Genomic DNA, 19,652 nt, shown 5'->3' with positions numbered 1-19,652 from the left:
TATTTAATTCCTAGATACTGGGGGCAGTATTTGAAGCAACATGCATAGTGTCTGTGATTTCACTTATAAGTTTCTCCATAGACTTTATGGTCATTCTTTGAGTCTAAACCCCAGGAATTCTAGGTTCATTTATTTTGAGCTCAACAGTATGTTTAAAAGTATATTATTTAAGGTTTTTTGTGAAGCTGTATGTATAGGTTTGTATTTTCTCTCATAAGACATATTGATGGATATAATGCTTCCTTTAGCCCTGAACTGTTTTCAGTTTTCTAATATACATTATTTAAATTTTATTTTTAGTATCGATTTCAAATTATATTGTACCACAATTAAAAATTGTCTTCTCTGTGGCATTTATCCTTATGGATTTCTTAATGATTCCTTTGTGATCACTCTTGTGATAAATGTTTATGAATGTTACATGTGACCTCAAAAGGGAACATTAGTTTTAAGTTATTTGAGTTATTCAGTTGTTTATAGACTTATTAAAAGTGCTTGGCATGTCTATTTCTGTAAAAATTTGTGTGCAAATGTTCTAATCTGATGATTTCCCATTTTTGTGACTTTCATAATGTCTTTTGTGAATATAGTATATATGTAATATGTATATATATATATATATATATATATATATATATATATGTATTTGCTTCATGTATTCCGAGTCAGGTTTGCAATATTTATACAATATAATTGATTGCTGTAATTTCTTAGTGGGTCGTTTCTTTTAATTCATTAACTTCATATTAATATCATTAATAATTAATTGACAATTATTTTGTTATTAAACTCCAATTAGTTGAAAAGTAAGTAATCGTCTAATCGTCAAAATGATTATGAAATCCATCTTATTAATTACTAAATTCCTTTAATCTCTGCTAATGGACTTCATATTAAAACACAGTGATCTAATATTTAGTGTTTCTATGTGGGATTTCTATTTTGCATGGTATCATTTTTCATTGCCCTTATGTTCAGCCTTTCCGTGGCATCCTGTTTCAGATGGGCATTCCAGCTATTGCTACACTTTAAAAAGATGCACAGTTGAACCTGAAGTTGGGTGACAGTTAGTACATTTGTTGACCCTATTTACATTAATACAAATTATTGATAGAGGTGTGTTTACTATCCAGTTTTTAACATCCTGATTTCTCTGTGGTAGTTACTATTGACTGACTAAACCAAAACTCATACCTAACCCTCTTTTTCCCTTCAAAGCAATCAATTACTGTCATCTACTACTTTTTTAAACTGGTGGATGCACGTAGACCCAGGCATCTGAGAAGTAGAAGCAAATGTAGCCATTGGCACCATTCCCCTTTGCTCTTAATCCTGTTAAGGGCAAAGAGCCAGAAGCTGTGCCGACCCTCTCACAGCCGCACTCTATGTGTGCTGATACACAGCTGCCTGCTGAGGGAGATGGGGGAGGGGGGGAGGGGGGAGATGGGGGGGTGGGGGGTGGGGGGGGAGGTCGACTATTTACTGAATAGCTGAACCAGTGTGAGCACATTCTGTCCCCTGTCCTGCATTTTCATTTTCTTTCAACATCATGTTTTAATCACCCTACACTCTTTAATAAATTTAAGCTTAATTAAACCTTGAATTATACTTTTAAATTTAAGCCTAATAAAACTTAAATTACACTTTTTTCTGGGCTCTGTTCCATCACAGTGTTTCCTCTCTTACTGACTAGTTACCAGCATCAACTTGTCCTGCAGGCCAGAAACCAGGGATCATTTGTGGTTACCCACTCTCACTCTCGCCCCATACATATTTGCTACGGACTATAGTTCATTGTATATTCTCTTGAATTCACCTCTGTATTCTGCCCTTTGATACTATAAAAGTTTTCTGGTTTACCCTCCACCTTCCAGGCCCCTTTATATACATCTGATATTGCTATGAGGAAACTTGTTAAAATTCTACAGTAATTATGCCAGTCCTGTTATTAAAATTATTATGTGGGCCCCAAGATTTCAATATGATTTTCACACTCCTTGTCTTAAACACACAATTTCTCAATAGGCCATCTCTGTTGAACTCCTCCTTTGTAAGCCCACCTTTACTCCACATGCTGACCCCTCTTTAGTCCGTGGAGAATTAATTATCTTCTCTGAATGTTGAACAGTTTAACACTGTTGCATCTAAATGTAGAATATTATTTCAAAAATAATACTATCTTTTCTTAAAATCTTAAAAGGAAAGAAAACTAACTCAATCTTTCCCAAAACTGAGCACCATTGTAAATTTCTAGAAGCCTTCCTAGAAACTCTCTTCATAGTTCTTAGATGCTCCTGTGCACACCTTAAACTAATTGAAACTGTTACCATTGGGTGATATTTCTGTCATTTATTCTGACTGGACATTTATCACAGTGCAGTCTTAAAATATTCTTTTAAATCATCTCTTGGCTGCACCTTTGAAGAAACTACTCACTACTCTGAATCTTCTGATTACCTTTTCAAATTTTCTCAAGCCACTTTTTGAGAATCTTGTTGAAATGTTTTCATACTTCCTCAATAAATCACCCCAACCAGATTATTACAAGTTGTTCTTTCTCTTGGTTCAGTTTACAGCAAGCAAATACTCATATAGTATGATTTCATGACACATAAGCTGTTTGTCCATATCTGGGGTACTTGCTTGTTCATAGCTAGTTTTTGGGGTGTCAAGTTTGGGATTCACTATGAGTGAATCTCTTGGCTTCCTAATATCTGGAAGTTAAATGGCATTTTGAAAAAAAAGAAATCTTACTTAAATATAACACAAATTGTGAACCATTTGTTTTTTTTTCTCTCTTAATATGGTACTAAACATATATTTGCATTTTAAGCCATTCATAGCTTCTAGGCCTGTCTAAAAGCAAGTTGATGATTCCTCTATTCATGTGTAATAAGATAAGGGTTTGATTGAGCTCCATGCAAGTATGTGTGCTCCTTGTTGCCTTTCCATATTGCAGAGAGAAAATGCTAGCACCTTCAAAATGTAGACATTTTATCAATTGAAAAATAGAGTGTACTTTCAAAGTTATTCCCCTGTTGCTTCCAGATTGATTAATACATGTACAGTGCCTGGCATGTTGTAGAGGTGTCAGCCAATATTCTGGAAGAAAAGGGAGGTAACTCAAAGTGGCAAGTTTTGAAAAGAGCTTAATAAAGGGAAACCATAGGGAAAGTATAGGACCTTGGGGTGCCGTAATTACCCAGAGCCCTTAAAGTGCCGTGAGGCTGCAAGGTCACTGGAAACCAGGGCAAGTTAGCTGTAGGAGAGAACTGCCTTTTGAAAAGCTGAGGTTTCTTGTAGGGTCACAGCAGGCCTACGGCAACTACTAGAGCACTGATCCAGGATAATGAATACTACCGACTTAACTTTCCCATGTCTATTAGATCTAGTGTTTCCAGTGTTCTGGCCCTCAGATGCAAGGGATCCCACCGAGTCTATACAGGTTAGCTTCCCAGAGCAGACAACAGATAACAAAATGGAGAATGAATTGAGTCACAAAGGGAAGACCTCCAGAACAGTCTACTTCATTACCCCCTCAGCATTCATCCTTACATTTTATTTTGGTGAAAATGTAATTTTTACAATGCAGGAGAACTTAAAGTTCCAGAAGCTACCACATCAGCATTTGCTGATGTCAACTCAGTTCAACTTCCCCCTGAAACTGAATGTATTAGACATCATTAGTGTTCTCCATATAAGGCAGTGAGGTTAAGGTGGTGTACTCATTAATATAGTACAGTCTTCGCTTCAGTGGATGAGAAGAACTGAATTTGTAATTATGTCTCTATATTACTAGTACTTCCTACTACTTCACTTTCCCTCAAGTAGCCACTCAGTTGAATGGCTACTTTAACCAATGGGGTGAACTTAACCTTCATATTTTGGAATAATTTTTTATTTGAGTTTACCTCAGTTTTCTATTAACCAGGATTATAACGTGAGAAGGTAGTAATAGGGATCCCGAATAAATACCTAGAGTACTGGGCGCTGTCCTGCTGTCTTTCTTTTTTTTTTTTTTTTTTTTTTTTTTTATTTTTTTTTTCCACGTTTTTATTTATTTTTGGGACAGAGAGAGACAGAGCATGAACGGGGGAGGGGCAGAGAGAGAGGGAGACACAGAATCGGAAACAGGCTCCAGGCTCTGAGCCATCAGCCCAGAGCCCGACGCGGGGCTCGAACTCACGGACCGCGAGATCGTGACCTGGCTGAAGTCGGACGCTTAACCGACTGCACCACCCAGGCGCCCCTGTCCTGCTGTCTTTCATAGTGTAACAGAAACCAGTTTTCTTCTGGTGACTGAGATAAGTCTCCCTGGTGAGCACATATTCTCTTTCCCTTTGTGTTCAGTCAACAACGTGAGAATTCCAATCTGGACAGATGACAGTCATATTTTTTGCAATTCAGTGGAATTTTAACTGTATTCCTCAGAGAAAACATGCCTTTATTAGGCTCAAAGATGTCCAAGTTAACCAAGTCAAAAATTGTGATTTTGAAAAAAACATTCTCCAAATAACTTTTAGGGATAATCATATAATTTGTCTCCCCTATGCCTTGGTTCCCAGTACTAGGCATTTTGCTTATGGAAGAGATGACATAGCAGATGCTGGTTTATGGCAGTTGCCTTATCCTATAGACTGGCGTCTCGATTTTTCATGTGATCCAATTTCTGATTTCCTCACCCTTCTAATAGCTAGTTTTTTGTTTTGTTTTTGTTTTTGTTTTTTTGTGATGGAACCTGTGAGAACCAGTTAATTCTGTGAGTGTGAATCGATTGCCACATTCATTTCTTGTAAAATGTGTCCAGTGGGTCAGAAGAAGTATTGTGTGTGAATCTACAGAGATAGATACAGCAATTGCTATGGAATCAAGTTCCCTCCCCATGCTCCCTCAAAGATGATTTGTGCAATCAGATTTCCACCAAGTGGTTAGCTATTTTTTCCAGGTAAGTGGGAATGCCTCAGGGATTCAGCATTGGCTCCTGCTATGTGCATGTTTCACATGCAGTAGTGGTAGTGTCCATATTAGCCTTGATAAGAAGCTCATGTTGCTGAGCTCCTGCCTATCCACTCTCCTTGCTTCCGTTACACGTTTACAAGAGGACATTGGGTAAAGTAGCCTGGGGAAAGAAGCTGATATTTCTACTGCTGGTCATTTTATATATATGATAACCATATGCTTTCTTTGCATTAGATGCTTTGGTAAACATTCATGTGCAACATAAATATCTTCACACTTCATGGCCATGCATCCATACATCATCATTCCCCTAGACTTTCTGCACCACGTTCCAATATTCCAAATAGGGTTTCATTTGTTTCTTTGCCACTGGTCACCTAGTCAAAACTAAATATTTAGTCAAAACTAAATACTGTTCATTAATTGCAAAGATCTATCCATAAAGAATAATTTCCCTTCTCCGTTGTCTTTTAGAGCTCCTGCTGAGTGGGGTCACAGGGAAGAAGTCATTCACTTTTGACTGATAGCGGCAGAATATGCAGACATATTAATAAATCAGGTTCTCACTGTTTTCTGTTCCGTTAATTTGAGCAGAGGCACAGGTATGAGATTGGCAGGAAGAAAAAAAGCAAAAAAAGCAAAAGAAAGCAAAAGCTAAAGGAGATCTAGTTCAGGAATCTGTGACATCTGCACAGCTAGGTTTTTTTTTTTCCTTCCCTGAGTTTTAGGAACTACTCAGGCCCATGATTTTGTCTCATTGTATTAGTTTCCTGTTTCTGCACTAACAAGTTGATCACAAACTTAGTGGCTTAAACAATACAAAATAATTTTCTTACAGTTATAGATGTCAGGATTCCAAAAATCAAGGGATTCAAAGAGCTGCATTATTTGAAGGCTGTGGGGAGAGTCTGTTTCCTTAACTTTTCCAGCTTTTAGAGGACACCTGCATTCGTTGACTCATGGAACCGTCCTTCATCTTCAAAATCAGCAATGACCTCTAATTCCGTCATCTCATTTTTCTGACACTGAAACTCTTGCATTCCTTTTATTAGGACACTTATGATTACATTGGTAATCACAAGGGTCCTGCACAATCTGCAGGACAATGCTGCTCAATCCAGGATAAATTAAAAAAAAAAAAATTTAAACATTTATTTATTTTTGAGAGACAGAGAGAGAGTGCACAAGCAGGGGAGGAGCAGAGAGAGAAGGAGACACAGAATCTAAAGCAGGCTCCAGGCTCTGAGCTGTCAGCACAGAGCCCGACGTGGGGCTCAAACTCACAGACCGCGAGATCATGATCTGAGCCAGTCGGCCACTCAACCAACTGAGCCACCCAGGTTCCCCAATCCAAGATAATTTTTCAGTCTTAAGATCCTTAATTCAATCATATGTACAAAGTCCTTTCGCCATGTAAGGTAACTTATTCACAGGCAGACTTCAGCATGAGCTGCACACAACATTTCAAATGGAGAATAATTTGTCGGTAGGAAAGGTCATGGCCTTTTCCCCAAATCCTGTGATTTAAGACTCCCAGTCCCTCACTGAGGTTTATCAAGGCTTCATGAAAATTATCCCTCTAACACTCTTTCAATAACAATAGGTTTTTTGGGTCATAAGGCTCAAGTGTCAATAGTTAGCATAGCAACCTGGATCTATTGGAGAGCCCTTCTTGCTCTGGGCCAGCTCAAAATTAGCCACCTTTCAAATTACCCAAGAAGTATGCTGGAATAGGATGGTCAAATGTGATATATATTGCCTTCATAATCCGTAAAAAAGATTCTATTCTGTTTATTTATTGTATGTACTGTCCTTATTTTTTGATTGTGGTTGTTGAAAGATGCCACAATTTTTCTTTCTTTCTGAAGCATTAGAAAACATGTGCCACCCCACCCCCCGACTACTTGACTCTAAGACATTTCAATCTTATAGATCCCTGAATATTGAGGGGTCTGTTTGTTACCCTTTGGCATCCTGTGTTTTACTAAGGATTTAGGGTGTTGGCTACTTCCTGTGTGTCTGTTTTGGAATGCTCATACAACCAGAAATGTAATGGACCAGTGTTGTATTCTGTACAGCATCAAGACAACACATGTCCTTAGTCTGGAATATTTTATGACAGGGAGATAGCCCTGAAAAAAACGGGAAGGGTATACTCTTGTATTTATCATATAACAGCAGACTGCTTATGTTTTCCTTTGCTGGCAGAGATAGGGGGGGGAAAATGCATTTCTATTTCAATAGCTGTATACCAGGTGTCAGGGTCTGTGTTAATTTTCTCCAGGGGAGATACCATATCTGGAAATGCAGCTGTGCTTGGAATCACTACCTAATTATGTGGGTGATAATTGACTGTCATTCTCCTTGACACATCTGGCTATACACTGTCCAAATAGGCATATTAAATGGGGATGTGGTAGGAATTAGCACTCTTGCATATTTCACGTTATTGATGGTGGCACTAATCTTTATAATTCCTCTAGGGGTGTGATATTTTTGTTTTGTTTTGTTTTCTAGTAAGTCAGGGTTGGGCAGGTGTGATTCCACTGGCTTCTACTTGGCCCTTCCTACAATAAGAGTCCTCCCTCTGTGGATTGAAGAACCAATGTGGGAATTGTGACAGTTATCTCTTATGTTTGCACCCTGTATATAGATTTTGGGTTGAGAGGAACAACTATAGAATGGATCTAAGATTGTACTGTAGGTTCCTTGGATCCAGACTCTATCTATCGCCTGACCTCTATAAGTCCCCACTTCATTAGTTTCCAGAAACAGTTCAAAGCCAGGAGATAATAATCCCTGAAAGATTTGGTATTTATTTTCCGCTTGAGAAGGTTTGAAGAAAGATTAAAGTATATATACCATATAGCAAGCTTCTTCCTCAAGTGGATTCTGGCTCCTGCTCAATCCAGATGCTGTAAGTCTTTAAAGTCCCTTCATTTCTTAAATGAGTGGAGAGGCCATGAATCTGCACTACATAATTCAGGCAAGCTTTCTCCCTCCCAGTTCTAAAACTTTTTCTTATTATATATGTCACTGTATACTATATTATTTTGGTAATCTCATTCATTTCTAAAACCGCAGCAAATAAATTACCCAGCACTCTATATCCTTGAAGATCAAATAAATAAATAAGTGATCCATACAATGTGGCTTGTGGTGTAATTTTTTCCATCATGTCTGTAAGAGTTAAAGGCTACCACTTGGGCCTCTACTCACAATTTCATCATTCCCATTGAGATCAAGCAACCCAATTCCATTTTTGCATCTCCCACTGTTGTCTACATCTTACAGAAATCAGTATCCATAGGGACTTTCAAGAATTCTAATGGCCCCTCCTCAAAGCATTTCTCCATGCCTTGATAAAGAATAGATTTATTTCAGATGATCTCTCCCACGTCATATGAATGAAGGGTAGCTGAGTAGATCACATTCCCAACATTATGCTTCCCTAAAACTTTGGGCCAGATGCATTAGAGAATAGAATGATATATTGTACTGTCAATCTCATTAACTATAGGTGACTACTTAAAATTTTTTTGAAGTTTCTTCATTTTTGAGGGCGAGAGAGAGATGGAGTGTGAGCAGGGGAGGGGCAGAGAGACGAGGGAGACACAGAATCTGGAGCAGGCTCCAGGCTCTGAGCTGTCAGCAGAGTGTGACACAAGGCTTGAACTCACCAACTGAGAGATCATGAACTGAGCTGAAGTAGGATGTTTAACTGACTGAGCCACCCAGGCACCCCTATAGGTGAGTGCTGAAACAATGATTTATTTAGCAAATTTTTTAAAATTTACATCCAAGTTAGTTAACATATAGTGTCATAATGATTTCAAGAATAGAATTTAATGATTCATCACTTAAGTATAACACCCAGTGCTCATCCCAACAAGTGTCTTCCTTAATGCCCCTTGCCCATTTAGCCCATCTTCCTCACGCAAAATCCCTCCAGCAACCCTCAGTTTGTTCTCTGTGTTTAGGAGTCTCTTGTGGTTTGTCTCCTTCTCTGTTTTTATATTATTTTTGCTTCCCTTCCTTTATGTTCATCTGTTTTGTATCTTAAATTCCACATATGAGTGAAGTCATATGATATTTATGTTTCTCTGACTGACTTATTTTGCTTAGCTTAATACACTCTAGTTCCATCCCATTGTTACAAGTGGCAAGATTTCATTCTTTTTGATGGTTGAGTAATATTCCATTATATATATATATATATATATATATATATATATATATATACACACACACACACACACACACACATACACACACACACACATACATATGTGTGTGTGTATATATATATGTATATGTATATATGTATATATATATATACACACCAGGGCTCTTTCCGTACTTTGGCTATTGTCAATAAGGCTGCTATAAACATTGAGGTGCATGTGCCCCTTCGAATCAGCACTCCTGTTGCCTTTGGATACCTAGTAGTGCAATTGCTGTGTCATAAGGTAGTTTTATTTTTAATTTTTTGAGGATCCTCCACACTGTTCTCCAGAGCAGCTGCACCAGTTTGCACCCCCACCAACACTTATTTACCAGGTTCTTAAAGTAACTTTCAGGCATTTGAGCCATTGCATTATACCATGACTTGTAGGTGAAAAACCTATAATTTTCCCAGTCAATCGTTGTCTTTTATCTAAACCCCTTATGATTTTCTGTCAAATACCCCCTCTCCCAGTGGAGCAATACTGTTAAAGTTTTGCAATTATGTGTATAGCTGTACCCTACCAAAAACCTTTTATTTTCAAGACATTTTTGTAACTAATATAGACTTAAATTTTTTTTTCATATTTATTTTTGTTTTTTTTTAATTAAAATATCCATTCATTTATTCCATGCACATCTCTGAGCAAGGCATTGAATTGGTTGTTGGTACTCCACGTATGATTAATCTACGGGTATTGCCCTCAGAGTATCATTCCTGCCAACGTTCTGCAAAAACTGGCCCTTCGAGGAGGTGAATAGCGGCCTTTCCAGTACATTTTCTTATCTCATATTTATTCTCAAGCAATTATTATTATTTTTTTTACTGAGCATTACCAGCTTTTATTATTATTATTATTATTATTATTATTATTATTATTATTTTAATGTATGAAATTTATTGTCAAATTGGTTTCCATACAACACCCAGTGTTCATCCCAAAAGATTCCCTATTCAATGCCCATCACCTACCCTCCCTTCCCTCCCACCCCCCATCAACCCTCAGTTTGTTCTCAGTTTTTAAGAGTCTCTTATGCTTTGGCTCTCTCCCACTCATATTTATTTATTTTTGAAGGAGAGAGAGAGAGAGAGAGCGAGAGCCTGAGTGGGGAAGAGGCAGAGAGAGAGAGAAGGAAACACAGAATCTGAAGCAGATTCCAGCCTCTAAGCTGTCAGCACAGAGCCCAACACAGGGCTCAAACTCACAAGCCTTGAAATCATGACCTGAGATGAAGTTAGATGCTTAACTGACTGAGTCACCCAGGTGCCCTTGTAATATAGCCTTCCATTTATTTTGTTTTGTTTGTTTGTTTTCGTGCTATCTTGACCCAGCTGGAGGCCCTGTTAGTTTTCCTTTTTGAGCAGTTAAGATTTAATTAACACAGCCACTTCCCTTACTGATTCTCATGCTGCAGGCCACTATGCACCCACCCTCATTACCCCAGGACCTGGTACTAGCCAACTGGGGTTAGGCCTTATGCCCAGGAGTCCACAACATTATTTAAATTAGCCAATCCATAGAGACCTAGGACCAAACCTAGCTAACCCCACCCTACTCACTCTATATAAATTGCCCCCTAAGCTCCAGATTTCTGTTCCCCTGTCGCAGGTTCAGCTCCCTATGTGGCCCTGCCTAGCTGTCTTCTCTCCTTGGAGCTAAATAACAGAATTTTGCCCCTTGTGTACTTTTGAGTGTGTGTTGTGTCACACCATCAAAAGAATCTTTAAAGCTTATAAATTTTTTTCTTTAATGTTTATTTATTTTTGAGACAGAGAGAGAGAGAGCATGAATGGGGGAGGGTCAGAGAGAGGGAGACACAGAATCTGAAACAGGCTCCAGGCTTTGAGCTGTCAGCAGAGAGCCCGATGCGGGGCTCGAACTCACGGACTGTGAGATCATGACCTAAGCCGAAGTCGGACGCTTAACCGACTGAGCCACCCAGGTGCCCCATCTTTAAAGCTTATAGAACATTGATACTGTGAGCAGAATGGTGTGGCCATGACCACTGATTCGTCCATATCCTGTTGGAGGCTAGCTGTAATGTGTAAACTCCAGCAGCTAGACACTTACCCAGATTGGTCTTCCTTAACACAGGAGGAGTGATGAGCCGCTTGAACCACATTTTCCAGATTTTGCATTCCAGTGGGTTTTGGTCACAGCCTATATTTTCATAGCAGGCTATTCCAGGATTTCTTATGGCTTTCACTTTGATATTTCTTTCTTATTATTTGAGACAGAACCTTATTATTTGGTTTATCCATTTGTTTCTGGCAACCCCTTTAGAAGAAGGTGTTGGTTGGGCTACCCCATGGTAGTGAAATAGCACCCTGCTATCACTTGTGGTGACACTTAGGGGTAGCAGCTACTTTCTTCTTTGCTGCCACATAGCCAGCTGCTGTCAACAGCAAAATACAGGATCTCCAGATCCTCAGGAGTACTGTGAATTACACCCTTAAAGCCCAGTAGCCCAATGTTTAATCCAAAAGGGATCTCTGGAGCAAGGGAAATACCTCATTCTTTGCATCTCCCATCCCAAACCCAACACCTGCCAAAGTTACCCAGTTGCATGACAATGCAAGGTCCCTAGCTAAGGTGCTTGAACCTTAGTGAGTGCTTCTCCAAATTAACATACCAAGGGACTGAGGATTCCGACCAGGGGGCTATCTGTGCTGTCCTAAGAGGAGCATACTCTAGTTCTCTAAGTGCAAGTTTTAATGGAAGCTGGATTGGAAAGCTTTAGAATGAGAGAGACACCTGGACTCCCCCCCTGCTCCTTTCCTATAACCACCTAGAAATTCTGCATAAGGAGTTATTAAAAACAAACAAACAAGAAACAAAAAGCACATAAAAACCTAGATTACAGGTGGGGGATATTTTAAAAATTAAAAATAAATTATAATTTGACCGAATTGGAAATCCAAAATTTACTAAAATAATTTATGTAACATAAAGATAGAAAGGACACTGATTGGCTTTTGGACCTCTGCATCATAGGTTCTAAATTACATTTGGCATGTGCTAAAATTCACCAATTGATAAAACTTCATGGATTGATCAATACTGGGGTTCAAATTACAGGTATACTTGGGGATCCTACTGAATTTAAACATGATAACTAATAATTTGAGGATTAAATAATAATTAAATATGATAGAGAAAACTCAGTATACCTCACTTTATAGATTTGCCTAAATTTTCCAAAGTCATAATACCCATTGCCCTATAATATTCCATAATGGGTATGAAGAGTCTGGCACAATGAATACCAAACTGAAATTAAGTTGAGCCTTTGGCAATTATAAATTGGCTTACCCAAATAAGACTCTGTGGACACCCCCATTTAAGTTGGTTAAGATGGTTCAATGAAAGTTAAAATAGGACCTCTAAGTATTAAAATGTATTAGTATACATTATAATTATGAATTATGAATTAATTCATTAATTATGAATTAATGAATAGGTGATTATCTTCACTGCTTCACCATTTGACAGTCTAATTTTGTCTATTCTTAAGCCTAAAAGGATGAATGGTGTCTCACAGTCCCATACTGCAAGCTTAATCCAGTATTACTGAAGTTACTAACTTCATCCAGTCAACAGCCAGTAAATATTTTGTTAGTATAGATTTAGCTGATACATTCTGATTAGTTCTATTTTAACAGCCTCTCAGCTGCAGTTTGCCTTCACCTCCAAGAGGATACAGTATAGAATTTTTAGGCTTCCCATGGGTTACCTAAGCAGCCTTGCCATTGCACACAGTTTTTTCAGTGAAGATTTCAACTGCTTCCAACTTTTTCCAAGAGCACAGAGGTGACATTGCATTGATGACATCCTCTTCCCAAAAGTTTCATTTGACACTCATTAAGGATTCACATGTCCAGTATCTTTTAGTCATTTTTGAGTTCTGGAGGCAACATATTCCTCACTTACAAATTTTACTTAATCTCACTGATGTTGCTACTTATAAATCCATTATAAACGGAGTTCTCTCCAACAAAGGCTGTAAAATCTGTGCACATCAAAATTAATAGGCATTCCCATTAGTTCCCCCAGAAATGCCCTGACTGCGGAGTCTTTAACAACCTCTTGCCCATTCCCTGGAATCTCTGGACCACCTGTGATGACCATAAATTGTTGGTGGGTTTCTGACTCCAGAGATTACCTTTCTCAACCCAGTATTATATACCTTTAAGTGAAAATTGCTGGTCATGTACTAGGATCTTTTGAGAATAAAGACTCTTACAGATTCTTAAGCCAGTGTACCCAGCTTCCCATTGCAGTTAGTTCCATGGAATTAGAACCACATAAGCTCAGCAAGACTGCAATGGCTTCTTTGATTCGGGGTGGAGCCAAACTTCAGCCCTTTTCATTTTCCACATGCAGGAGGGGATGGTCTCCCCTCTTCTCAGTCTTTGACAAGACACAAGACATTAAGTGCTGGAGGGGGTCATCCCTCCTCAAGACCCCTTGGCTACCAGGGGCATCTCTAGGGATTAACTGAGTCAGTAGGAGTGGGAATCCATAGAATATATGAATGGCATTGCCACCATCAGAAAATTGCTGGAGCTAAGTGAAATGCTTTCCATCCCTAATAACGATGTCCCAAATAAAAATGGGACCCAAGGTGAGCACAATAGGCCAAACTTCAGAGTGATATTTTAGTACTGGATGCCAGAAAATCACTCCATCTGCACATGTTTTTTTACAAAGTTTTGGGCCATTGCCTAAAAGTTGTCCCCTTTAGGATTAAAAACAAAACACACACACACACACACACACACACACACACACACACACACACACACAATGTCTGGGAATCTCTTGCTCCACAGATTTATGGAAACGATCAATCAAGTCGGCATATCTCTACATAGTCTAAGGTCACAATATAATGTCTCATAGGACACTCCTTGTCCCCTTGGAGTTTCAGACATTGCTAACAGAAACCAAGGAACACATGTCACTTCTCTGAATACACAATGCTATACTCTTTAAAAGGCATGCAAGAGAATGTTCATCTCTCCAGTAGGTACTAGACAGCCAGTTTAATAGAGACACATTAGAGACTCCTATTTATACTCCAGTCTGACAAAGGGAATTCCTAAATGGGTCTCTATCTTGCCCAAAGCCTTAATCTCTCTTAATTCAAGCCCTCTTGGCTGACTTCTGTCTCACGCCAACTATAAAAATACATTCCCTTTGATGTTTAAAAGGGGGACATGTGTCTCTGCCATGTGCATAGAGACTAATTATATATGAGGTTATTTAATAACATCTGTTTCTATACTTATGGATTTTTTCAACCTGCTTCTGTTCCACATTGGGCTGGAGGTCAAATCAAAGGAGCATTCTCTCCTGGGTCCTGTTATACATAGGCTGTCCCTCTAGTATTGAGCCCATGTGAACCTAAGCTTCTACCACCTAAAAAAACCGCCTTAGTATTTAGGTTATAAGGAGTGTTTACTTAGTCCAGTCTTTCCCTCAAATCCTCTACAGGAAAGTAGAGTGTAAACTACCAAAAGGGGGATTAAAAAAGCTTGCTTCATAAATAAAAATCACATTCAGAAGTAATAATAAAATCAATACCATATCCCAAATTATAAAACCAGACAGCTCTTCCTTGGTAATAGTACATGCTGGAGAAAAATCAACATTAGGCGACAAACACCTGTCAGGTGCAGCTGCACACCCTTCTGTTTACTGTCAGTCTTGTTATTACTGGTCTTGGTGCTTTCATTGGTTTGAGATTCAGAGCTCCAAACCCTTCAAGTATTAGCCATTATTTCAACCAAATATGGCAAATGCTAAGACCCACTTGGGTCTTATCAAATTTTGTTAATACAAGCACTGTAGACCAAAAATCTTGCTAGCTTCCCTATCAGCCACCGAACTGACAAAAGAGGCTTAGAGCCCATGGTGATTGGTTCAGATAGAGGGTCTACCTACAGAAAATATCAAAGACCTACCAATATCTTGATTGTATCTTTGTGGTACCCTAAGCAGAGTACCCAGGTGAACCACTTGGGTCTTCTGAACTGTAAACTGTAAGATAATACGTTTGTGTTGTTTTTAGATGCCAGGTTCACGTTGAATTGTTGTGAACTCAACTGGCAATTGAAATTATACATGTAAGTATGTATAGGTCCACACACATATATGTATAATATATATATATACATATATTTTGTAAATATGAAATGATGAAATGGAGAGAGAACAATATTCAGAGATAGACATCATATTTTAAAAATGCTTATAGACATTATTTAAGAAACACTCCAATTAGTTAAGGTTCTCAGTTACCTACAACAGGATTCACTCTGGTTAGATAAAAGCAGAAAAGAAACTTCTTAAAACTTAAAACCATTTTAAATGATATTAGGAATTTCAGAGTCTCCAAGAAATCTAGAAGCCAGTATTATGTACAGCAAGATCAATGCATTGGGGCATCACTAACTACATTACCAATTTTGCTGCCATCCCCATCAATACTATAGCTTCTTTGGGTCATACTAATTACTTGCAGGGTTACTGGCTGAAAACCAGTATGGTGGCTTCAGATAGATGGACATAGCACCAAACACACTAAAACATGGTTTCTGTGTATGAACGGTATATTTGATTGGCAATGTCTGAGACCGAGCATCAAAGGAAACTATGAGAATCAGTTCTGGTGTACATCTTAGGAAAGCAATAGTCATTATATGAGAAACAGTACAAATACATATAGGGCTTTGTAACTACAACAACAATTAGACAGAGTTGCTGTTAAATGTCACAAAAACATTTTTGGTGAAATGTTTTCCATAAAATTAATCTTAATAACGTTAAATAAATCTTTTTTCCCCTTATTTCCGGTAACTTTTTTTTCTTTTACAAAGATTTTATCAATGGTCTTGGCAGAGCAAAATCCAGACTCCAGATCTAGCTGCTGAGGCGACCCTGTTATACAATTGGTACTGGCTGTGTCCCAGTAGGCGGATCTGGCTTCCCACCCTTCTGTTCTGAGATGGGTGTGGTGGGAAGTATCTCATCTTTGATTTCCACAATGCTCACATGATCTGTCAGGGACTTCTTAGGGCCAGTCTTACCACTTGTGTCCCAGGGAAGCATGATCTTCACTTTGATGCCCAGGACACTCTGTCTGAGCAGTGTCAGTGTAGTAAACGGAGCCCCCACTGTGAATCATCAGGCCATCCACAAACTTCTTGGGTTTAGCTTTCTGTCCTCAGAGTTTCCCGGACACCAGCACCTCACAGCCTTTGGCCCCACTCTCCTTGATGACCCGCAGCACGGGCCACAGCAGCCCTTCCACACGGCGAGGCCTCCTAGGGTTTTGTAACACAGAGACTCTGCCTGTGGTCAGCACACTGACCTCTTGGGGCCAGCTTTCAGCATAAAGCTCTACACTGCATAAAAACTCTACAGGGAAACCAAACCTCTGCTGAACCACAGCAGTCAATTCTTGAATCCATAGGTCCTTCTCCCCAAGAACATCCTGCGTCCTGTTGGCCAAGATAATGATTTCTGTCCTGGTTGATGTAACTCGGACCCCAACCCAGGAGTCGCCATCTTCAGCCAGCTCCAAGTGGGAAACTCATTCCGTTCAGCTTTGAAGATGCCATCACGGACAAACTTCCTCTCAGAAATCTGCACTGCATGTACCAAGGAGCCCCACCACCTTTACAATAAGACATTCCAAAATATTCTAACCTAAATGGAATTAGTAGGAATATACAAGATAACATTTGTGTAAAAATACTTTCCAACCAGTAAAATCTCGATGATACATAATGTGGGATTTTCAGCATGGTCCTAAATTAGATGGTGAAGTTAGCTTTATATACATTATAGTAGCTAATAATTATAATATTAAATAACACTATAAATTTGTGGCATTCAGACTCTCAGTTTGTATATTTAGAGAGGTAAATATAAGTAGCCAAATGTTTTGGATCTCAGTACAGGGGAAAAAAATCAACTCCATACCTGTAAGACATTAGTTTGAAAAGATTTTTCTCCCTTTATTTTAAGATTCTTAGCACATCTCATTTTCATAACAAGAACTGAGTTATGATTTTTTCACATTTTGTATCATAGCATAATTCAGTGCAGGGTTTTCGGAACCATAATTCCTAACCGTGTACTTTGCTTACAGATTCACTTGAGAAATCTCATTCTTTTTGCACATCCTGCATTGAAACAGGCAGTTTGCTCCTACCTCGAAATAATGTATTGATACTAATAATGAAAACATCTAAAAAGGAAATCATTCCAAAGTAATATTTCTTGGGAGATGAGTTGAGTTATTAGCAGTTTGTTAGCAGGGACTAAAATTCTTCATCTTTTACCCTTTCTGGGATTAGAGCAGTGATAACATTTCTTTTGTAGTTCAAGGGTAAAACCGTATTTTAAAAAGTATGGAGTCAAATGAGTCTTAACCTAAGTGATTCTTTGAACTTACAGCATGGCGGTTTGACTTGTAAAGAGATGGCATAGAATCTGTAAAAATAAAAGAAAGAAAACCTTCTTCAGGCTCCTTCTCAAGGAAAATTCTGTGTATTCTGGATAAACTGATAACTATCTTTGCACCTAGTGAGAAGCAGAAACAAATTTACACTGAAAATTAAATAAGGCAGCAGGGTGTGTGTGTAAACTTTTGTAGTACAAAACCTCATGAAAATGACATATGTAAGGAATATAGTGGCATTACAAGTAACCAGATTGTCTCGATTGGGGCACTTGATAAATGTAATATCGCCAATTCTTGTATATTTATATTGTATAACCTTCTATGTGACACACTAAACTTCCCTTGGGTGTAACCATCCTATGCTAAACATGGGCCCGTGTACAGTACAGTAACATAGATTCATGATCTTACTTAGGTTTGGGAAAGCAGAGGCAATGCCTATTGTAGTTTCAAATGACTCCTGTGTGAAAATATTTTTACTCAAAAGTTTATTCAAAGACACAGTAAGCCTAGAGAAACATTTCTTTTTTTTAATTTTTTTTTCTTTCTTTTTTTTTTAGTGTTTATTTTTGAGACAGAGACAGCATGAGCGGGGGAGGGGCACAGAGAGAGAGGGAGACACAGAATCTGAAGCCTGCTCCGGGCTCTCAGCTCGCAGCACAGAGCCCGACGTGGGGCTTGAACTCACGAACTGCAACATCATGACCTGAGCGAAGTCAGATGCTTAACCGAATGAGCCACCCAGGCGCCCCAGCAACATTTCTTTTTTAAGAGTTAAGTTTATAAGTTTCACAGATCTGGGAGCTTGTTAATAATAGCCAGCCTAGGATTTACAGTTTCAGTTAAATGTTGAGGTAGACAGAATTCCACAGTGGTCTCCTGTGACGCACACTTTTATATAATCCTTCCCCGTGAGGGTGGGCAGAACTTGTGAATATTACGAAGTATCACTCCTATGATTAGGTTGCTAATCAGCTAACTTTTTGGCAATCAAATAGAAGATTAATCTGGGTGGGACTGACCTAATCCTTTGACATCTTAGATTAAGCATCCTGAGAGAGTCTCCTGTTAAACTTGAGGCTTGAGGCGGGACACAAATGGCCAGGTTGTGAACTACATGTAGAATTGCACCCATAGGGCCTTGCTTCTGCAGCCACAGGGTAAGTGGTTCCTGCCAACACTATGGGAGCTTGCAAGAGTACTGAGCCTGAGATGAGACAATAGCTCCAGTTGGTTCCTTGATTTTAACTTGCTCAGAGCCTGAACTGAGGACCTTGCTAACTCATGCCTGGCCTCCTGATCCATGCAAACTATGAGATAATATCTGATTTTCTCAACTACTAAATGTGTGGTAATTTGTCACACAACAATAGAGAAATATCACAATAGTGTCTTACAAAATGTCTTACAATAACTAGTATTCTAAAAAATAATTGGTAATTGCAACAACTCAGTTTCTCTGCAGAGTATGGATGAAAACTGTGAATATCCATAGTGCTAACATAACTGAGGAAAGAGAAGATAATAGAAGACAATAGGGAATTGTAGGACGTGTGCAGAATTGAGGGGTGAACTCTAATTCAGCAACTGGCAATGATGTTAAATGTGGCCAAATCTTACGTTTCTTTAAAAACAACCAAAAAACTCTAGGTTTTTCTGTGTGTGTGTTCATAACATGAAATCAGTTGGCAATAACATGCTCCATCCTCTGCAAAAAGGAAAAAAAAAAAGAAAGAAAGAAAAAGAAAAAAAAATCCGTGTGGACCAAAAAAAGAAGTCAACAGGACAGTGTTTTGTAACCTGTAGCATAAAGTTTAAGAATAAGTACATTTGCCTAAGTTCTCCTTTTTAAGATAATCTTTGTGATTACATATTTGTCCATGTGTAAACCCTTGTTCTTTTTGTCTCATTCACTCGTTTCCCCCCACCCTGCATTCATTTATTTACAAAAGAAATACTCACTGAGCATCTGTTATGGGACAGACACTATTCAA

The 19,652-nt window shown here is 38.6% G+C and overlaps 1 pseudogene; it reads right to left on the bottom strand.

The window, feature by feature from the left end:
- Window positions 1-16,130: 16,130 nt before the first annotated feature.
- On the bottom strand, window positions 16,131-17,654 carry LOC123583291 (annotated as a pseudogene).
- Between the last annotated feature and the right edge of the window lie 1,998 nt (window positions 17,655-19,652).

The sequence above is a fragment of the Leopardus geoffroyi genome, chromosome A1, assembly GCF_018350155.1.
Source record: "Leopardus geoffroyi isolate Oge1 chromosome A1, O.geoffroyi_Oge1_pat1.0, whole genome shotgun sequence".
NCBI lineage: Eukaryota > Metazoa > Chordata > Mammalia > Carnivora > Felidae > Leopardus > Leopardus geoffroyi.
This window is presented reverse-complemented; position numbering and strand designations above follow the sequence as displayed.